The 21,571-nt window shown below is 38.1% G+C and overlaps 1 long non-coding RNA gene across 2 annotated transcripts; it reads right to left on the bottom strand.

Annotated features, from left to right (window-relative positions):
- Positions 1–208: 208 nt before the first annotated feature.
- LOC119783642 lies at positions 209–8,481 on the bottom strand. Of its 2 annotated transcripts, none has more exons than XR_005280834.1 (3): positions 8,425–8,481; positions 8,156–8,256; positions 209–418 (listed from the first exon to the last, which is right to left on the bottom strand). It is a non-coding gene; the product is annotated as an uncharacterized LOC119783642 (long non-coding RNA). The 2 variants fall into 2 exon arrangements; XR_005280833.1 differs by lacking the exon at positions 209–418 and adding an exon at positions 7,190–7,507.
- Positions 8,482–21,571: the final 13,090 nt, after the last annotated feature.

The following is a 21,571-nucleotide window of genomic DNA, read 5'->3' as shown; positions in this document are numbered from 1 at the left end:
ATGATTTTGTGATTAGTTCTTACAGAGACAGATTTTTACATTACATTAATGTGTTGTTTTGTTTCAGAACAGATATAAAAAGCTTGTTTGGTTCACAGTGTTTGACAAGGGCAGAACTCTGTCAATATGATTGCAACCATTTATTTGGTTCCCTTTTCTTTATATCTTGAACATTTATAAAAAGCTGCTGGGACTTTGTAATGGTGTGTTGCAGAGCGGCTCTCCCCCACTTGAATTCTTTTCTCTGCTTTAGGTGCATACAGTCTGTGATCATCTTTTTTTTTTCACAATTTAAATTTTTCTTACAATTGACAAATCATATTCTTTAATAAGACACAGGAAGGGCGACCACCCATCTTTAAACTCTTCCAGTTGTCGTCTATGATGACTTTGGTTTTATTTCTGCCAGTGAGGTAATCTGTGGGGTAGGGAGCACGGTAGTTATCAGCACTTATACAATTAGTTTGAGAAATGTATATAAAGAACAAATTTGCATAACCTTAATATACCAGTTTTTAAATAGTGCAAATCCTTGTAAAGATGAATAATATGGCAACAACTGTTTTGGAAGCTTAACATGTTCCTTAAAAATGTCCAACTTTTTTTTATCATCAAAAATCTTTAGTATCATTCTACTTGGTACCACCTACATTGTACAATACTATACTAAGTCAATCCATGATTAAAACATTTTAAAAAATCTTATCCATCCAAACACCAATTTTAATGTCATTGGATTGGAACACTTAAAAATCTCCAGTTTTCCTTTTTACTGGAGGGCAGCAATTAGTCACTCTTAAAAACTTGGATATGATAAACGTCACTGAAGAATGACCTTTTCCTGTTTTAATTTTTTTAAAGTCAGTACCTTCGCAATGACTATGTTTTCCTCTAATATAAATACAGAATAATTCGCTGTTGAGAGATATTTGTCTCAAAACTCTTCATCATGGATTAAACAACAGAACACACCTTTCATGTGAGGCAAATGCATGTTGATCTTCAAAAGTCAGGAAATGGCTGCAATATTTTTATTCTTTACTGAATGATTTACAGGCTTTCAACAGATTTCCACAGGGTTTCCTAAAACTGTCAAATGGTAAAAGGCCTGTATGTATATAGAGCTTTTTCAAGTCAGGAGACTTGACCAAAATCTCCTTTACACTACATTCAGTTCCACACTGATGGCAGCAAACTACATTGTAGCCACAGCTGCCCTGGGGCTCACTGACAGAAGCAAGGCTGCCATACACTGGTGATTTACCGAAGGACACAACGAAACTGAAAGCCTGAGCCAGGGCTCGAAACATCAACACTTCGATTTCAGGGCAAACTCCTACATCCATTAACTGTCAAGAACACTTTATTCTAGAACAGAAAAACTTGTTTAAATCTTAAACTCTGCTTAAACTTTTCTTTGTCTTGTTTGAAACAGGATTTGAAAATCTATTGCATAGCTTTTATTTACATCACTGACCAGACTGTTTTTAGCTTGGTCAGAAATACTGATCTAAACAATGAAAGATTATTAAAGGGGAATTCTGTGCAGAAAAAGACAGATGCAGGATGACCCGACTCCATACCCGACTTGCATCCCAGCTGCCATAGGCTTGAATTACATTTGGTTTGCAGATCATTTTGTTTTATGTGATGCCTTTGTTTTTACACACTGACTTATGGTATTTCTGGCAGGCAGAGTTTAGAGGATTACATTTTTAACGCATGATGTGCTACAGATGAAGATCATTCAAATTTTCATGCAGCCATATCTACACACAATCAGAGGTGGATCAGCACGAGACTCCAGCATTGTAAAACAGAAACATTTTTTACTGCAGTTTAAAAAACTCTCTTTGCCGGCTCTCACTGAGTCTATTAAAAACAAATAATCCTTAAAGGTTTAAAAAACTGCTGCAGTGTTATGATAATGAAACAATTTAACCTCAGGGGAAAATTTTATTGCATTTAATTTAGTTATATGTGAGAACCGATTAATCTTAATTGCTATAAATTTAAAACTATTCGACAGGAAATGTGTGCAATGTTTATAGAGGAAGTGGTCCCACCAGGCCACAGCCATTAAAACAATATACACTTGTGGTCTCAGCACATGGACACAGTTAAAGCTGAGAAAATTATTTTACATGCAGAATTAGATACAATCTGTTTCAACTATGACTTTCAGTTTTACAGCTTTGCAGTTTTAGATACTAACATAGCTGGGGGGTGGAGCAGTAGGATGGGGCTCCCTCACATTAGCCATGGTTTAGTGCTGGTTTGAGAGTCTTAATGTGGGGCTAAGACTGTTGAATGAGTGTCTGTGTGGAGGTCAATGGGTGAGTGGAATGGGGTCAGGGGAGATGGTATGGATTTCAGAGGACAGGAAGGATGGGGCAGGGTGTGAATTACCAGGGGAGAGTGAACATAATCAGCTGGTAGACTCCAGAGGTCAGAAACACACCAGAGAGGGCACAGACTGCTTAAGGTTTGGAGAATTTTCAATAAACCAAATCAAAATAACCTTAATTTAGTTAGTTACACAAACCAAAAGGAAACTGATCAAGATGTTTTAGTTCCCTAAGGATGTCCCTGATATTAAGGAAAATTAATTTTAAGAAATGAATGCATATGATAGCTTTAGACAATATATTTAAATTAACTTGTGCCAGTTTCATGTTCAGGCTCGACAAAATTGTGAGTTAGTGTTTGATAACTACAAAGCTGCACATGTTTATTCATACCATTTAATTGTTTCTTACAGTAGATGTAGTTCCTTTATTATTTTAAATTAGATCAGTTTGTTATGAAAAATCGATGCAAAGCAATGCATAATTATGAAATGAGAGGTGATATTTTGATTGTAAACAAAAGTTTGAAAACGTGTTCAACTCCTTTTTATGAGATATCTCTAAATATCCAGGTCAACAAGCTGCTGTCAGATGTCAACAATTCATTAAATTGAGTCCTGTCATTTAATTAACTGCATTTAATCTTAAGCCATAAGAAGTCCTGTTTGGAGTTTAACACAATCCATTTGGGAGACAGCAAATATGTTGAAGTTGCTCTGGTCTGCAGAAAGAAAACTTTGCATATCAGCCGCAACAATAATCCTGAGCCACGCCCCAATGTCTATTGGTAATAATGTGTATATTGATAATAATTTAATGTAGCTCCATGAAGCAAACAATATTATTATTTTTTTACAGACTCAATAGTTCTGTTTATTAACAGTTTTGCTCATGTTGAATTGAGGCGACTGCAGCCTAGTTTTTAAAATCTAACTTACTTTACATTGTTTTGGTGGGTTTTGTCTTCTGTGTGTGCGTAGATATTTTTTATAATGTGTAAAGGTTATAAATGTTTTTAATCTACTCCAAGCGAAACACCCTTTCAATTTATCCATCTTCCCTGCATTATTTTTCTTTTTTATTTCTGTTTCTTAGCCTCAGTGTGATACTCAAACACCCACATTGTCAACTGAGTTCTGGCTTTGATCTGAGAGATAATGTAGAATTAATCCTGGGAAGATTTGGGACGCCTGTGGTGCAGACGTGGGAGAGGTGATGACTCTCTCTGTCATGTGTCTCTAAGAGTCATAAGTATCTCTTACTATTACTACACCATGAGTCAAAAAATAAGATGCTTGAGCTTATCTCTTCTACTAACTATGTCCTTCTGTTGTTAGATCTTTGCGAATTCCCAGTCTCTGAAAGCATGCTTTTACTAGTCCAGACATACAAAAAACTGAAAGATTTCCCCTACTTACTGTCTTTTTTTGATTAACACAGAATCGTTTGTGTCTTTGTCGGGACAGTGTGTATATCAGGAGATCATAGGAGCCATTTCTGTTTAAAAAAAAAAAAAAAAAAAATCTTTAAAGGGCAATGCTTAAAATTTAAAGCCTAATAACACAACAATTATAGATTCATAAAACCATAGTTTTAGTGGTTGCATGAAATGTCTACAGTTATACAAATGAGTGATCTTTTTTTTGTTTTACATAAACAAGAAGTACATCTTTTTTTCTAATATGATCTTATGTATTTTATTTTGAAAACCATAAAATAAGCATCATGGTGTTCTTTTTGACAATTGTTGCATTAAACACTTTTCTAATGTGATATTTTGCAATTGCTTCTTCCTCTGTTGGAAGACAGTTAGACGCCACAGAATTTCCTAATTGGAGCACAGTTTCAGCTTCTTAGCTTTTCCTTCACTCACCACAAAACTTTCCTTTCTATCGTCTCTGTTGTTCTGAGGTCATATGAACGCACAAATTCTTGCAAATTCAGAGGAATTGCTGTTAACTTAATTAGTTTACAGGTTTTTTTTTATCACTGCGAGTTCATCCCCTCAAACTAAACACCAAGGTTTGCTTTTCACTTCACTGAAAAAAAAAAACATTTGTTTGTTCATTTCTCTTAAAAGATGTGGCATTCAAGATCTACTTTTTTTTTCTTTTTGCCATGATCATAATTAACACCTGGACACCTGGTCATTTCTGTTTTTATGCTGACCCATTATGTGGTGCTCACTAACCCTTTTCTGACATATATCAGAGATATCATTCCTTATTGCTTTTTTCATGCACATGTACGCTGTGGAGGCCGTAGGTTCCCCTCTCCTGGTGCACATGATGCTTTCATTTATGTTGAATGCCATTGTAATAGACTAGTTTTCAAGTAGATCTTCTAGTTTCTTTTGCATTAATGTAAAAGTTAAAAAGACTTTAAACATGCAAGTTCCAAAGAGCATAAGAGGAGTGTTACATTGCTTAGATTAGCATGATTATAATGCAAATAAAGCAGACTTAAAGGGTTTATAACCTAGTTGGATTTATTTGGTGTAGTACGTTTTCACTTACATTTTATCTCACATATGACACCAACTTTAGCATTGAGCTTTTGTTACATTGCTTTCAAACCAAACTTTTGGAACGATGGTCCAGTTTCTCACGTGAATCCATCCCAGACAGCGAAACTGGGCAGAAAACCTTATCCTGGAATAGTTACAGAGGTTTCTCAGGAAGGTTTATCCAGACCCTGCATCAGCTTGTTTGCAGTATGAATATATGCCAGGCCAGTATACCAAAAGCAAAAAGTTGTTTATAGCATGTCTTTTAAAGCAGGTGGTGCAGAAAAGTGGGGTGCTCTATTTCTAGGTGATCAGTGTGATCCTGTCCTCTAAACAAGCTGTTAGTATTTTCTGCATGAAACAAACCTGGCACAATTAGCTGTAATTTTTTTTACTTCTATCGATTCCTGGAAAAGACCTGTATTACAAATGTGTCTTTTTATGATATTGTTGGCCACAGCTAAGCCATAGAGCCTGCACAGTACAGCTGTACTAAGACCAGAGCAGATCAGAACACATGCAAGTCTTTTTTTAATCAGATCTGCTTGTTTTTTTTTCTCCAAGCACATCCAACAAGAGATTTTCTATAAAACATGCAGAGTCATAAATTCCAGTTTAATTAAATCATAGAAACTGTCATGATGGGTTCAGAAAAGCCCAATATGCAGAACACAACGTAGACTGATGAAAAGTTTAACAAGGTTTATTTAAAGCACAAGCACATGGAATATAACACTGGAACTGGTTCAGGCCGGGGGGCAGGTTCACTGGAGTCTGTAAGGATGACAGTTCAGTTAGCTCTGGGACTGAAGAGTTTGAGTTTGAGAGTTTCTGAAGAATACCTTGATGGGTCCGGGTTTAACTTTGAGAGAGGAACTGTTGGGTTCCTCTCTCAACAGAGACTGTTTAGTTCAGCAGAGTCCAATAACCGCTTCAGCGTCTTACTTCTGACTTGAGGGCAGACCTTGGTTTGAGTTTCCAGCTCTTAGCCAAGAGCTGCAGGGGAATCCAGAGAAGAGTCTTCAGGTTTGGCTCAGAGGGCAGGCTCGGCAGGTTAAGCTCATCCAGAGCTTCCAAGGGAAACAGGATTCCTGAAAGCAGAGACAAGGAGGTGTTAGAATCTTATCTCAGCAGAGATCACTAAGATTCTCAGGTGATTGCTAGGCTCAGGTGCTAACCAAACTGGATCAACACTGCGGCGTTGAGGCAAGGTCTGAAGGCAGGTTATATACAGGAGGATCCTCTGATGACGAGATGCACCTCAGGTGTGTTGGAGGCTCAGCTCAGGAGGATCCACGGCACACTCTGCTGGAGACAGGTGGTACAGCTCCAGATCCCAACAGAAACCACCTTACACATATAAAAAAATAATTTACTTTAGCATAAAACCTTTATATATATTTCTTTGATTAAAAAGGGTTTCAGATTAAAATAATGGAACATCCACGGGCTAGAGTAAACTAAGGGATTGTGATTTGATAATCCCACACTCAGTCTTAAGTGGATTCTTTTCTAGGATGAATTGATACTGTTACTGACTGAAGTAGAATGAATTTTGGCTTATTTTTACCAATATACAAATGTGCACCTAAATGCATAGAAGTTATTGAATAGTTATTCAAATACCCTCCGGCCTATAATAATTTAACCTGTGAGCACTCGCCCAGATGGCTGTGTTAGGACAATAGATAATTGATTGATTTAAGTTTGATCATTTTTAAGCAGTAAAATCTGCACACTCATAACTTCCATTTTACTTATAATTCATAGATTAAGATTTACATTGGTGAACTCCTAACTAAATTAGCCTAAATGAACTGAACTAAATTGCTACTATATACACATAGAAAAAAAAGAGACAACTGGAAATGGTTGAAAACCATTACCAATATACTGAAGCAATGATGTCAGTTTATTATGGATGGTATGTTCTCTGTGAGTGTTGTTGGCCTTTATGGGGTCTTTATTTCCAGTCTTTCCTGAAAAATGTGCAGAAATGAACCATCTGTTGTTTCTTTGGGCAGAAATTGGACTGTACTTAGGTTTCAATCAAAGTTTGAAGAATGTCCTTCCCTGTCAGCAGTGTCTCCCCTGTTTTGTTATTGTTTTAAGTGGGCCACAGGGTGAAGACAAGTGTCTACCCTCTGCATCCCGGTGTGGGCCCCAGAATAAAGAGAATTTCCCTCTTGGAAGAGACGTTTTTAAACAAAAAGACTTCCAGGGGGGTCTCAGGATGTCCTAACAGGCTCCTCCTTGGAAATGTCCTGAAAGGGGAATCAGCTACAGCCTGAAAAACAAAGGTTTTACCAATCCAACACATTTGTGCAATCCAAATTCAAGTGGAATGTTTTCTATGATGATTGATATAGTTTAGGCATAGTCTTACTGTTTTCACTTTTACATTACCTCGCTGTATTAAATTTAACATAACAAGCAGAACATAATAAGCAGATTCAGTTCAATTCAGATTCAAAAATAAGACAAATGAAATCTTGCAGTAACTTATAGTTTGTTTGTTTTTTTTTCTCCATCGGGTTCTTATAAGGTGCTGATGTAGGCAGGAAGGATCTTTCATAGCTGTCTTTCCTCGGGTCTGGAGAAGCCTCTGACTGAAGGCACTTTCAGAGTCCTGGTGCTGTAGGCAGCATCAGCACTTAAACAAAAGAACAACATAAAACTCAAAAAGACTAGATTTATGTTTAAATCAAAAGCCAAAAAAGTTAGCTCCCTGAAGTATAATTTGGTCCCATTTCCAGTGCAGATCGGACAGAGACGAGTGATGAAACAGAAGGATTTTAAGGCATTTATTTTCTCAGGAAATACCTTATTAACCTTTAACACATATTTTTATACACTTACTATTTTGGTGGAGGGAAAAACGTCATTTAGGTCTTGTTAACAAAATAAAATCAAGTGTGACCCAGATGTATATCTAGATGCACATACGCAAATGAGTCGTGCTTACGGGACAGATAAGGTTGTGACAAGCGGCACCAGCTGACAAGAAGCTACAACTTCGCCTGCAAGTATATACCCTAAGAAAAGGAAAAAAGACATCATTAAACGAACAGCGAGAGCATTACAAGCATAACTTCTTCTGGGTTCTGATGGCTCCTAATGCATACAACATTTTCATTAGAAACTGTTTTTAGCTAAAACCAAAATAGCACCTAGGTAGGCAATAGATGTTGCTTCACCAAATCAGTTCAGAAAGTTCTGCCGAATGTCCCTCTTTTCCCCAAACTGAATAACTGTGTGTAGAACTAAACCAATAATTTTCAATTTTATCAATCTTGCTCACCAGGTTACAGACCAAGTTCTACTCCAGAAATGTATGTTCTAGGAACCCCAAAGGAGGTGGAAGTCTCCAGCTCCAGAGTGGTCCTCTCACACAATGTAGAGCTAGATAACACAGAAAAATGTACAATGGTCATCCAAAATCTGTCAGGAATTAATCCAGAAGGCAAAACAGAAGATAGAAAAGGCCCAACTCATAAAGGTCAAGGGGAACGCCTTTTTTTTTTTACATTGGGCCCTTAATTTTACGTTATTACATCATATTCTACTCACCCATATGAGTTTTGTGTCATTTGGAGCTGTTCTGAAGATATTCCGTTAGGTAATATCCAAGTAACGTCTTCCTATGGGCAACGACTTGAAGGCAAATATCACATATCAATGGTCATCAGTCATAGCATCTTGATTCATATGTCGTAGCTAATATATGCAATGGTTGAAATAAGAATAATTTACTTTACCATTGAGTTATGTCCCAGTGTTCACTGTGCGTTGAGCTTACAGAACTGGCAGCGTTGTGAGGCAAGAGCTCAAACATTTACGGCTATAAGCCTTCTACACCAAACAAAGGTTCTGCCTTCCTGGCGTCCTCTTCCACAACATCTTCATCCCCGCTTCCCTCTTCTAAATAAAAAATGTATGATGGAGGAGACTCAGCCACAAATATACACTCATGTTGGATACGTGTGATCTCTTTGATAGTACTCACATGGTCTGAGTTAATCAGCTTTTCATAAGCAGTCACCAGATCATTCCATAAAGTTTTGTTCCTCTTAAAAATCACTTTTCTTTTCAGTTAAGGATTTTTTTTTTTTGCCTGCAGCAGTGAGACATAGTTCAACCCCAAGCCAGAATTATCCTAGAATATTATGAAACCCAAAATACTCCAAACACCATCCTTTCACCAATTCTAAACTTTCTTCATACATTCTTCTATATATTAATTTTCTTGAACCCAACTTAAATATAAGTCAATTCATATGTTCATTAGTAATTTCTTTGTTTTTTTATTTTTATTCTGTTCAAAAGAATGAGGGAACCTTTAACCAACACAATTAATTAAAATTAAACTATCCAGTCAGGTAACCCTGATAGTGAATGAGTTATTGTTTGCTCCTGTGCAAATAGGACAAACAAATGGAAACATCAACAAAATAGACTGTACTGAACAAATTTCATCAAAAGAAATTAATCAGCCCGACCCATGCTTTTCATTTAAATACTAAACCTGAAAGATTGCCTCACCAATTCACTGGAAGAATTTATAACTAGTTAACATGAATAAAGAAGACTGTATTTACCCATGCTTAAAAGAGTCTAAATAATTTGAGAGGTGAACCCTTTGTGAAATGATATCTGAATCATATTCTTTTTCATCTAAGTTATACTGGTCATGGAAAAATCATACAGCAAAACAATTCATTCCTAATAAACGGTGGTGTTGTTTTTCAGTTGTTAGTGAACATAAATATGTTGCTGGTTAGTGTATTTTTGTGTATATCTAACCCTAGTCATTATTCACCTAATGGTAATTCTAATTAGATTAAGTGTTCACCCTGGGATTATTTATCTCTCTTCAAAGGGGACTTGGACTCCCATAGTTTGGCTGTGGATAAATGCATTCACCACATCAAGAACTTTAATCACTGACACACATCACTAGTTTTCTGAAGATATTAACTCCATGATGTCAGTCGGTTGGGCTGAAACTAGAGAAAATATTTTAACAAGAAGCACATGACTTTACAATCCTGGTTAAGAGGACAAGGCCTCTCATTTTAGCTGCATACGCTCGCTTCCACAGTAAGCAGAGTTTCCCCCCAGCACACTTCTCTGGAAGTTGTCAACAGCTTTTACACTGGAAGGAAATCTCTCTTGTCTGTGAGTGTATTTATGTAGCAAAGGGAAGACAAGGGCTAACTGTAAAAACTTCCATATTTTATGAGCCTTTAAAAGCAACAGAGGATGACAACAAGCAGAACACATGAAATACAAGCAGTGAACATGAAACTTCTGGCATGACAACCAAGTCATCTGGATTTGTTCTGCTGAGCACTTTGACACTAAAACAGCAGAGAATCAGTCATTTGATAAAGTGCAGGCACTACATGGGGTAATATGAATCTTAATGAATATAAATTGGATGGAAAGAGAAACTGATATATAAATAAGAGGGAAAAAGATCTGCAAGAAAATATGCAGAAACATTAGGTTGTAATCTATTTGGCACCAGTGCTTCATTTGGGGAAATGGATCATTTATAGCAAACTATAAAGAAAGATTAATGTTAAAAAGTGTTTCAACCTTTTATTAGATCGAGGGACCATGTTGGACACAACAGCTAGTGGTAGCCTGTATGCCATATTTAACTTAACAATTTTTCTCACCATCTGTAAATAAAGCAGGAAGCTATACAGTTTGAATAAAGTTTCCAGTACATCCATTTAGCTCAGCTCCCTCCTGTGTTTTTTTAATGCTCTAAACTATTGACATTGATTTTTCTAAAAGCAACACAATATAGGAGACAGCAAAACAGCTTTCAGAGGCATAATTAGGTTCTGCAGCATGAAGATGATCCAAAGAACAGCAGGCCCTCCTTTGAATCATTCATAAAAAAGGAAAATAATGGTTTCAGAGTGACCTAAAGCCTGGACATAAATCTGATGAAAAAGCCATGGCAAGAATCCCAAAGACTGTTTCTCCTCCAAAACTCAACAATGTGACTGATTTAACAATCTTGCAAACAAGAAGTGGCCAAACTTCCGTCACAGAGATGTTAAGGCTTATTGCTTCTTATCACAAATACTTAATGGTAGTTTTTCAAGTGGAAACAAAAAGCTATTGGACTTAGATGAAAAATATCCCATATGGCTAGGTTGATTTAAATAACTTTTCATTTCTCAAATGAATAAGTTTGATTCTAACACTTTGTATTTTAGCACTTCGGACTTCACAAAAGTTTGTTTATCATTTTCGTAAGCTGCACCGGATCCCAATCTGCAAAAGAGTCTCCCTGATTAACTAGCTTGAATATGACTTTGTAATCATTTAGTTTTTCCCTGGAATTTCAAAATATTCCTCACTAGATGTTTGACTCCTGACATTATTACAGAGCAGGTGCATTTATACAGAGACTTGATAACACACAGGTGGATTCTATTTATCATCATCAGTCATTTAGGTCAACATTGGATCGTTCAGAGATCCTCACCGATCTTCTGGAGAGAGATTGCAGCACTGAAAGAAAAGGCGGCGATTAATATTGCTAAACGTGTTAAACAATTTTAAAATATCCAATAAATTTAGTTCCTCTTAATTAATAAAACAAGTAAACAAGCCTGCTAGAGCTCCTGAACTAACATTTTGTTGAGAATAACTTTGAGGCAGTCACTAATCAGGTGTTCTCTGACAGGTTTGATTTTTCACTCATCATGAGAAAGGTACTTTAATTTATCTGGTAGAGTTTTTCTTTTTAGAATTATTTTTCATAACAAAAATTCTCAATTTTATTTTATTAAATTATTATTTATTTTTACTTCTTTCAGTTTTGTGTCATTTGAATTACTAGTGGAAATCCATCATTTTCTTTAATGAAATGGTATGAAAACTTTCAAGCACAACTGTATGTGTGTATATAAAATTATGTTTTATCAGTTATTTTTGGCAACCTGCTATAAAATGCAACAGCCATCAAGGCAAAGAAAGAGATATTATGAAGAGCTACAAGACACAGACGAGCAGATTATCTCCTATTCTTTCTGGTTTGTTTCATCTCTAAAGAATAAAAAGCTTCATCCTTATTACATTATGATCAGGAATACCCCAGAACCATGACTGACGCCATACCAGCCATAAAGCTTTGTCCCCAGACTGAGACCTCTGTGAGATCTCACTCCTCTTCTTGCTCCTAATCACTTACGTTTATCCTCTCCAGCCCCACTTCCTCACCACACTATCCCACTCTATATAAGATGTGGTTTGAGAGCAATCTCTTGCTTCAGCAAGAAGAAAGGAAGGACAAATCTGTTTTATGTTTTGTTCGCCTTGCCACTGACATTCACAACTACCCACACAGTCAGGGGGGGTTTTTCAGAAAATAACCACATTTAAACAGAGACCTGATTCAAACATGTCGATTAAACAGACTTTGAAAGCTAAAGAATGTATGTTTTTCTGTTCACATGCCTTGAATTTGCAGAAAGCAGGGAGGCGGTGTCCCGTCCAAAGGGTTGGAAAAAGATGACCCCGTTCTCAAGATTCTGTAACATACTGACAACAAGAGAGTAGAAAGGAAGAAGAAGAAACTTTGGGATTGGAGGGAAGATAGAGACATGAATAGTAGGAATCAAAGAGGGCAGGATTAAAAAAAACTGAAACTGAAAAAAAAGAACCAGCAGGACATTCCTACAGATGAAAGAGGTTTATGAGCCCCTGTAAATCATACGGAGCATGTCCAAAACTGCCATACGGGATAATTCCTGGACTATGAAAGCACAGATAAAAGGAAAAAATGAGCAGCGTGCCGTGCTTGCATAAACATGGATTATGTCATGAAAAGCATCTTTTTAATTTAGTTCATGCTCTTCATTATGAAGGCAAGCACACTGAAACAGTCTTAGCTACTTTGACATGATTTTAGTAGACATCAGAGACTCCATAAAAGGTGTGGCTAAGCTGCTGAATTCGGTTTGATCCCAGCTATGATGAAAGGGTAGTTGCTCTTGTTTTTAAAGGAAAGTATTAAAAAAGGATTTTAAGTGAAAGAGGGGATGATTTCAGATGTCTGTTTTCCTTTCACTTATGCAGTGGTCTCGATATCTTTTAAACTGAAACCACTAAACTGAAACTACTGACTTAAATATATTATTTATAAAGCTAATTCCTGAAAATAGAAAATAAGTACATTTTATATTTAGCTGGGCATTTGTATTTGTCCCTCTTCATTACAATAGTCCTTATTAGTAAATGAAGTGTGTAATTTAACCTTAGTCTGAATTAAAATGTTCTACGAAGGCTTGATGAAAAAACTGCATCATGAAGACCAATGAAGGTCAAAGAGAAAAGGGAGGTTGGGATAAAAGCAAGTTCAGATATTGTTAAAAAAAAAAAGACAATATCCCAAATAAACATTTTATTGAAGACTGTTCAATCCATTATCTGAAATAAGAATGAATATGGAAAAAGCTGACCAGGACGTGGTTGTCCATGGATCCTTTCATCTTGCATGCTAGACATGCAGAGAAATAAGCGGAGAAGGAGCCAAGAGGTCCATGTTAGCTCTGGATGTGCTGCAGAGCTCAGCGGGGACAATCTGCTGATAGAACAAATATGAATGATGCATATCATGAATCCGAACATAATAAAAATTTGGCAGTGTTAGGAATAACTTTTAGCATTCATACCAAGCTTTGTTATAACCCCAGAATACCCCATATTGAACTTCTGTAAGGTATAAATTATCTTTTATTCATTCCCCCTCAGAAGTCAAAAAAGTTATAACAGAGACCTCTATGCAGATATAATAGCCTTTATTGATATAATGATGCCGTTTCTGTGCTCAGGGGCCAGGTTTTAAAAAATGGGGCACATCTCTGTAATCATGGCAATTAAGAGACAGCAGGGAAGATTCAAGTCGCGACTGAAAGCCTAAGAATAGCCTCATTTAATCTACCCTGCCGAGATCAGGCCAAACACGGTCACAGAGATAAATGTTGAGTGTAAAAGGCAAGCACAAATGAACCAGACCGCGCCAGACACAACTTAACCATGCTAACATGGTACTAGTTCATCAGTAGGGCTCAGCGCGGTTCAATTCTGACATGGTTCTCAGATAACAAAGAGAGCATGAGCAGACCGCATCATCTCCTTACAGTCAGCCTCCGTGATCATGATATTTCAGACATTCATTAAAACACTAGCTTCCCTACCGTTCCACACAATTTCCAGTGATGATTCTGCTCTGCAGTGTGATGAACCTCAACGTCTGTAAAAAGTCAACTCTCTCAAGTCTGTCTTCGGCCCTAAATCTTCGCTAGAGTGACCAGATTTAGGTTTCTGAAAATGAGTACATTTTGTTGTTTTTTTAGGGTCGGGGGGGGGGGGGGGGCGGGGGGGGGGGGGGGGGGGGGCACACAGGGCCATGGCTACCGTCACCGGGTCGGGTCACTCCATCCCCGCTGGCTCCCTCCCCGTGTCTGTAGTCAACCAAAATCCCGGACAATTTTGAAATTCCCCCAAACATTTTTTTTTAGGTATGAAAAGTCAGACATTGTCTGAGAAAATGAGGACGTCTGGTCACCCTACTCTCCACAAACTTCCTGAATGTTACGGGCACCACCATGTTTATTTGCTTGTTTACCTCTGGAGAGCAGTAGTACCGTAGATCGCCACTAGGAGGCAAGGGACTGTGCTAGCTTGGTGTGTAAGTAGCCGTGAGGAGCAAAGCTTGGTCCAGTTAACTGATCTAAGCTCGGCATGGATCAGTTTTCAGAGGGCAGTGTAAATGGGGCTATTGACACAACCTATAGGACAGAAACCAACTTGGTGTGCCACATCAGGAGGTATAACTATCAACCAGAACTATTTTTCATGACTAATTTTTACACTCTTTTTATGCCAGTGGCCATGTCCAGACAATAATTCCAGCACTGTAATTCAATACAATTTCTCTGCTATCATAAGTTTAAAACTGTTAAAGTTGAAGTCTTGTTTAAGAGTTGTATGCAAGAAGTGTGTCTCAAACTATTATTTTAAGAGTAATTTCTCCAGGCAGAAGAACTGGGAATATGCTCTGAGGCATAAGTGCCTTTAGCAGTAACAAAACTCCTACAAACCATATCATACCACACCTTATGATAGGTTTTTATATTATATTTTAATGGGTTTTGTTTGTCACAAGCTTTATAGGGGACACAACAAACAAGACGATCTTGCCAGATTGGGCAGAACTGCACATTTTAAAGTTCCCAGAGCACATTGCAAGGACGTCACGGAGGCCAGATCTGGTCTAACATCTGACTCGACAAAGCAACTCGTGTTATTGGAGCTTACAGTCTCCTGGGAAGACAGGATGGAGGAGGCTCACGAAAGGAAGAAGCGAAATATCTTGAGCTGATTGAGGCATTCAGACGCCGTGGATGGACGGCCCGCTGTGAGCCAATAGAAGTGGGCTGCAGAGGCTTCCTCAGTCAGACTATGCATCGGGCATTCAGGCTCCTTGGCATCAGAGGGTTGCTTGAGAAAAGAGCCAGCAGAAACATCAGTGAGGCTGCTGAAAGAGCCTCAAGGTGGCTGTGGATCAAGAGGGGAGACGCATGATGTAGCGCGCTGCTTGAACACAAACTGGGGCCTGATCAACCCCAGTATGGTCGCCCAGACGAGTTGTCTGAAGATCAAAGACCCAAAACACACTATGACCCTGGGTCCTTCACTGATGATGTGTTCAAGCTGCACCAGCTACCTGTTTCAAAATCTATCTTGGTCCATGTGATGTCAGTGGTGAAAAAACTCAAACTACAAATCACCCTGAAAACACTATCCTGTGCGGTGAAACATGGTGGTGGCAGTAACATACTTTGTTAACTTTCCCTCCATAAGAGCTAACATTTGGCATGCCATTGTGAATTGGATACATACATATTTACCCAATAGACATGTCAAATCAAAATAAAAGTAATAAAGAGTAATAAAACACAACACTGTGTCACTAGCAAAACATATTCATCAGTGGAGATATTTTGTTCCCTCTGATCCACATGCTAAAGCGTTGACAGTAGAGCACAATATAATTTCGACAATATTTTCCGATTGTGAAAAGCATACATCTAGTAGCCAAAGCAAATTGCCACTTCCTCTGAGTGTGAGGATTGTGCTACTTGCCTATTATGAATCTTTAAGTTCTTTAATCATCATAATACAGGAGCTTTTCTCCACAGCAGTTTGAGACTCACTTGCTGTTTTGTGTATTTTCTGAAACGTAATATTACACCGACGAGCTTGTAGGATAAACTCAGATATGCATGAGGACAAACTGCCCATTATTATGGAGGAAACATTCTTGGGATTGTTGGTTGATCTGGAAACCTGTCTCCTTGGCATTTCTGGGTCTTCTGTGAGGGATATTTGGCAGAACTACACACAAGCCGATGTCACGCTCTTTTTCAACATCTGTCTATTTGGAGACTGGCACAGCAGGCTTCCAAACACAGGAACTCAAAGCATGTCGCACTAAAGAGAGGGGAAAAAAACACTATCTGAACTCGCTATGCTTGAGACATAAGAATATGTAATAGGGTGAACCTCTTTACAATAAATGGTTTCCTAAGTTATAAACTAATGCTGAACATAATCTAAAACTGATAAATTGTAGAAAGAGGAGGAAAAAAATTATTCTGTTTAATTTCAAAAACATATAGAACATTTTGAAAGATGGAAAACATCATTAAAGCACCGTAGGTGATACTTGAACAAAATGTCGCCCATCCTGTTAAGTCCAGGCTGACAGAAATGTGAACCAATGTATCTCTTGATAGCAGCATAAAGCTTGTGCAAACATTAACAACTTGAAAGTGTGCAATCTGTTCATTCTAATGGACAGAACCAAATCATTTGCCATTTAATATTTACGCAGCAATCTTTGTTGATCACCTGCAACATGCCCTCTTATTGCAAGAGCTTAAAAAAAATGCACATTCAAATTAGCTCCCCCTATTCTGAGCCTTTGAAGACCAGGCCCTTACACTTTAACACTGGCTGCTCCCTGAATCATGGATTCAGATATAAAAAATGTGACAGCATCAGCTATGTGTTCCACTTTAAACAATAATACTACAACTTAATTGGCCAACCCTTCTTGGGTCAGTCTCCAATGGTTTAATCTGGAGGGGTAAAATATGTTTGTTTTTGTGAATGCACAAATACTGTGAAAATTCAGCTTACAGGCAAGGAAAAAACTGCTTTTTACAGGAAAAATATTAGAAGAGACAACACAGTGTACTATGGAATACCCTCCCACTTAAAGTACTACCTTTATGACTTCCTCTGTCACCTCTTTATATTCCTGTATTTGTTAATTCCTATGCATGATTATACGGCATGATTCTGCCATCACCATGTTTTACTGCGGGGATAATCGTTTCACAGTCATTCATGTTGGTTTTTCTTTGCTGAGAATTTACAAAGGCCTATTAACACATAGTATTTTGCATGAGCAAAGTGTTATATTTTTGGTTCCATCTGGTCTCAACACCTAATGTCTACAGTGTCAGATACATGACCATTGGGGCAAAGGACGAACTGATTGCTTTTTTTCATCTAGCTACATTTCCATAAATGTATGAAGATGTCCTGTCATCAAATTGTCTAACCTGACAACCAGAGATCCACCAGAGCTATCGAATGTTTTTTGGCTTGATCTTTACCTAATATGAACGCTGTGTCCTGTGTGCCAATGCACCAAACTCTTTTTTTCATTTTGCGATGATGACTGAAGCAAAACACATGACGTTTGTAATGTTGTATACAAACAAACCCTGCATTAAAAATTCTTTACAACTTTCTTCCTGACCCTCATTGTGATTATGCTGCAGCAATGTATACACAGGAGGGTTCTTGGAAATAGTCAGAGGATTTGGGATGGCTTTCGATGGCACTGGGGTATCAGGGTGATATGAGGTAAGGTCTGAACACCATATAAAACCATACATCATTTCCGTCCACCTTGCTTACCCAATAACTTGTATTTGTCTTCCAAATGCAAACTCAACACTAATTGATATCATATTTCCAAAATATTTATTAGAGGCACCATTAATAAAAAGTCATAAAAATCTAGGCAATGGCGTAACGACACAATAATAGACCCGTAAGCAACATTATCAAGGTGGGCCCCATATGAAGTACAACACCCTCTGCGCCTATCATACTGGGAACTTTTTTCCATTATTCCAGCAACTCTTCTTTGCTTTTTCTTTTCAGGAATCCACTTAAGTACCTCCTTTTGGTATCCATTGTCGCAAACACATTGTACATAAAGGTTATGGCTTTAATCTACGCTCTGAATTACCCATCATTCCAAGTTGTAGTGTAAAAAATAAAATACATTGTTCATTTAAGAACTTTATTGCTGTTTGAAACATATTATATGAGTGTATTGCTTACCAACCATCTAATGAACTATACACAGTTATTAACATAGTAATTAAAGCTACAGTGTGTAATTTTCAGCGACATCTAGCGGTCAGACTGCAGACTGCAGCAACATGAACGTCTCCCCCCCACCGCTTCTCCCCCCCAACAGTACGGCGAGCGTTACGGGACAAAATGTCTTCCACGACGTCCGCATCACCTACCTTCTCAAGTGATGAGGTTTGTTTACATAGATAATTTTACAGATAGTATTTCATTAGTCTGTGTAGGGTATAGATTTCATGTAGACTTAAGATAATAAATATACCCGTTATTTTTTCTACGTCGTTGTGACGTTTTGGTGAGCTGCTTTGCATGGTGATATAAACAGACGAAGTAATTGTAGTCATTAGTTTAACAGCGAGATTGTGTTCGCTGGAAGAATATATATTCCCCGTTTACAGAGTCTAAGTCATTTTGGTGGCACGGGGGTTACAACGCGAGGAAGAGGGAGAGGACGAGGGCAAGGGCAGGGAGGCCGTGCAGCTAGGGCCAGGCGAGAGAGGGGAGCCAGCGGGGTGAGAGCAGAGGAGGAAAGGCTTGAAGATCTCCAAAGGAGCCGGAGAGAAGTAACCGAGGTATATATCCAGAAAATTATTTTACAGAAAATTACTGAATCATTACCTGTGAAACGTCAGGGACGTTGCTGAATAAGTATACTGGAGAGTAACAGCATCATCACGCAGCATGTTATTGTTTTAGACAGGTCTGAGCATCCTGTACTCCAAAAACTGCAGTGATATTAGACAATTGTGTGTATAGGATTAATTACCTGTCCAAGAGAAAACTGGCAACTTGAGCGTCACTTTGAAAACCTTTTTCCTCCATCAGTGACTTCCATCGTGTAAATGCCGTGCCAATGTTGATCCGTGTTTTTTGTCGTTTCTTGTCACTCTTGCGTTTATTCTCGTCGTGTTTCCGCTTCTTAGATGACGGGGGTTCGGTGTCCGCCGCTTTTCGTTGTGATACAGAGTAGGCATGATCCTCCATTCGTCTGATGTTTGGCCACACAGCTCCAAAAGCTGCGTGAAGCTGACACCCCACCCACGTCAAAAAACTCTGCAAATAGACTGAATGGTTAGTGCAACGTTAGTGCAGATTTGTGCAGAAAAAAATATCGTTTGTGCTACTTTTGTTTAAGAGATATTAAAGATTATTTTTTAGGTCATCCAGAGGTCACCATCCCCCCATTAAACTCCAATTTGAACCAAAGTGGTCTCGTTTTTTAGTGCTTCGTTTGTGCTGATTTGTGCAGTTAAAACGGTCATTTGTGCTATTTTACTTTTAAAGATATAATCATTTTAATTTTTGGCTGATGACGTCACCATCCCCCCATCAAGCTCCGATTTGATCCAAAGTGGTCTCATTTTTTAGTGCTTCGTTTGTGCTGATTTGTGCAGTTAAAACAAACATTTGTGCTGCTTTACTTTTTAAGATATAATCATTTTAATTTTTTGGCTGATGACGTCACCATCCCCCCATCAAGCTCCGATTTGATCCAAAGTGGTCTCATTTTTTAGTGCTTCGTTTGTGCTGATTTGTGCAGTTAAAACGGTCATTTGTGCTGCTTTACTTTTTAAGATATAATTATTTTAATTTTTTTGGCTGATGACATCACCATCCCCCCATCAAGCTCCGATTTGATCCAAAGTGGTCTCATTTTTTAGTGCTTCGTTTGTGCTGATTTGTGCAGTTAAAACGGTCATTTGTGCTGCTTTACTTTTTAAGATATAATTATTTTAATTTTTTTGGCTGATGACATCACCATCCCCCCATCAAGCTCCGATTTGATCCAAAGTGGTCTCATTTTTTAGTGCTTCGTTTGTGCTGATTTGTGCAGTTAAAACCGACATTTGTGCTGCTTTACTTTTTAAGATATAATCATTTTAATTTTTTTGGCTGACATCACCATCCCCCCATCAAGCTCCGATTTGATCCAAAGTGGTCTCATTTTTTAGTGCTTCGTTTGTGCTGATTTGTGCAGTTAAAACCGACATTTGTGCTGCTTTACTTTTTAAGATATAATCATTTTAATTTTTTTGGCTGATGACATCACCATCCCCCCATCAAGCTCCGATTTGATCCAAAGTGGTCTCATTTTTTAGTGCTTCATTTGTGCTGATTTGTGCAGTTAAAACCGACATTTGTGCTGCTTGCATGTCCGATTCAAACTATATTCTCTATACTTGCAGGTGATGATCACAACCGACTACATTTATTACACATCTACAACTGCTGTTTTTGTTTCAGGCCGCTTTTTATCCTGTAAATTCTTGTCAGTAATTTAGTCTGGGACAAAAGTAAATTATATCTCACTGCCAACACTGGAAAGAAGGGAAGTCTTTTTAAAATGTTTCTACTGATAAATCAGTGTCTTTATTATGAAGATTACCGAGCCTGTTTGTCCCCTTCTTAGTCACTCACGCCTGCCGCCTTGTTTACCTTTCTTGTTACCGAGGCGCAGTATACCTGCTTCTTCTTCTTCTTTGGTTTCAGGCAGACTAAACGCTTCTCAGGCATAATACTGCCATCTACTGTTCAGTACCGTCTCAGTTCATCTCTCTCAACTTGCCGTAGTTATTTTCGAGCGTCATGGGAGATCTCGCAATCGCTAGTTTGTTGCCTCTGCGCTGCCGTAGCGCAAAGATGTCAGCCTCCATGGCTGCGAGACCCGCTCCTATGTAATTATAAATAACGAATTCTAAGGCAACGCAAATGTTATGGTTAAAAAGCTGAGCTCATAGGTGATGATAAATAACATAGTTATGTATAATATATTAAATTTCTGAATTTATATGCCTGTAATTATTACACACTGTAGCTTTAAAAGTACCACTGTCTGCTTTGCTATTGGTGTCGTGTTTAAACGGCTCACCATCATGTTGAAATGCCATGTGTTGGGGTTTAAATAAGGTCCGGTCAGTCAATCTTATATCAGGTCGGTTCAAGAGGAATTTTTCACACCATTACATCTGCAAAGAGGCGTCCAAGTCCACAATTGCTGGGGGCCAACCAGCAGTCAGTGATGGGGCTCCTAAGCAGCAGTCATTGCTTACTGATATTTACGCCCCTGAATCTACATGTAGGCTATGAATTCTATGTAATTTAGTCAAGATTAAAGCTGTATTGTAGCAGTTGGCAAATGTCTAATATTTTGCACCTTAAAGGCTGTGTCAAAAATTTCCCCACCATGACTAGGTCCAAATCCTCCACGCTCACGCCTCTTGATCCGCCC

Source organism: Cyprinodon tularosa, unplaced genomic scaffold, assembly GCF_016077235.1.
Source record: "Cyprinodon tularosa strain WSP-4 unplaced genomic scaffold, ASM1607723v1 ctg21, whole genome shotgun sequence".
In the NCBI taxonomy this organism is placed as follows: domain Eukaryota; kingdom Metazoa; phylum Chordata; class Actinopteri; order Cyprinodontiformes; family Cyprinodontidae; genus Cyprinodon; species Cyprinodon tularosa.
The sequence above is the reverse complement of the archived record's forward strand: the minus strand, read 5'-3'. Positions and strand labels throughout refer to the sequence as shown.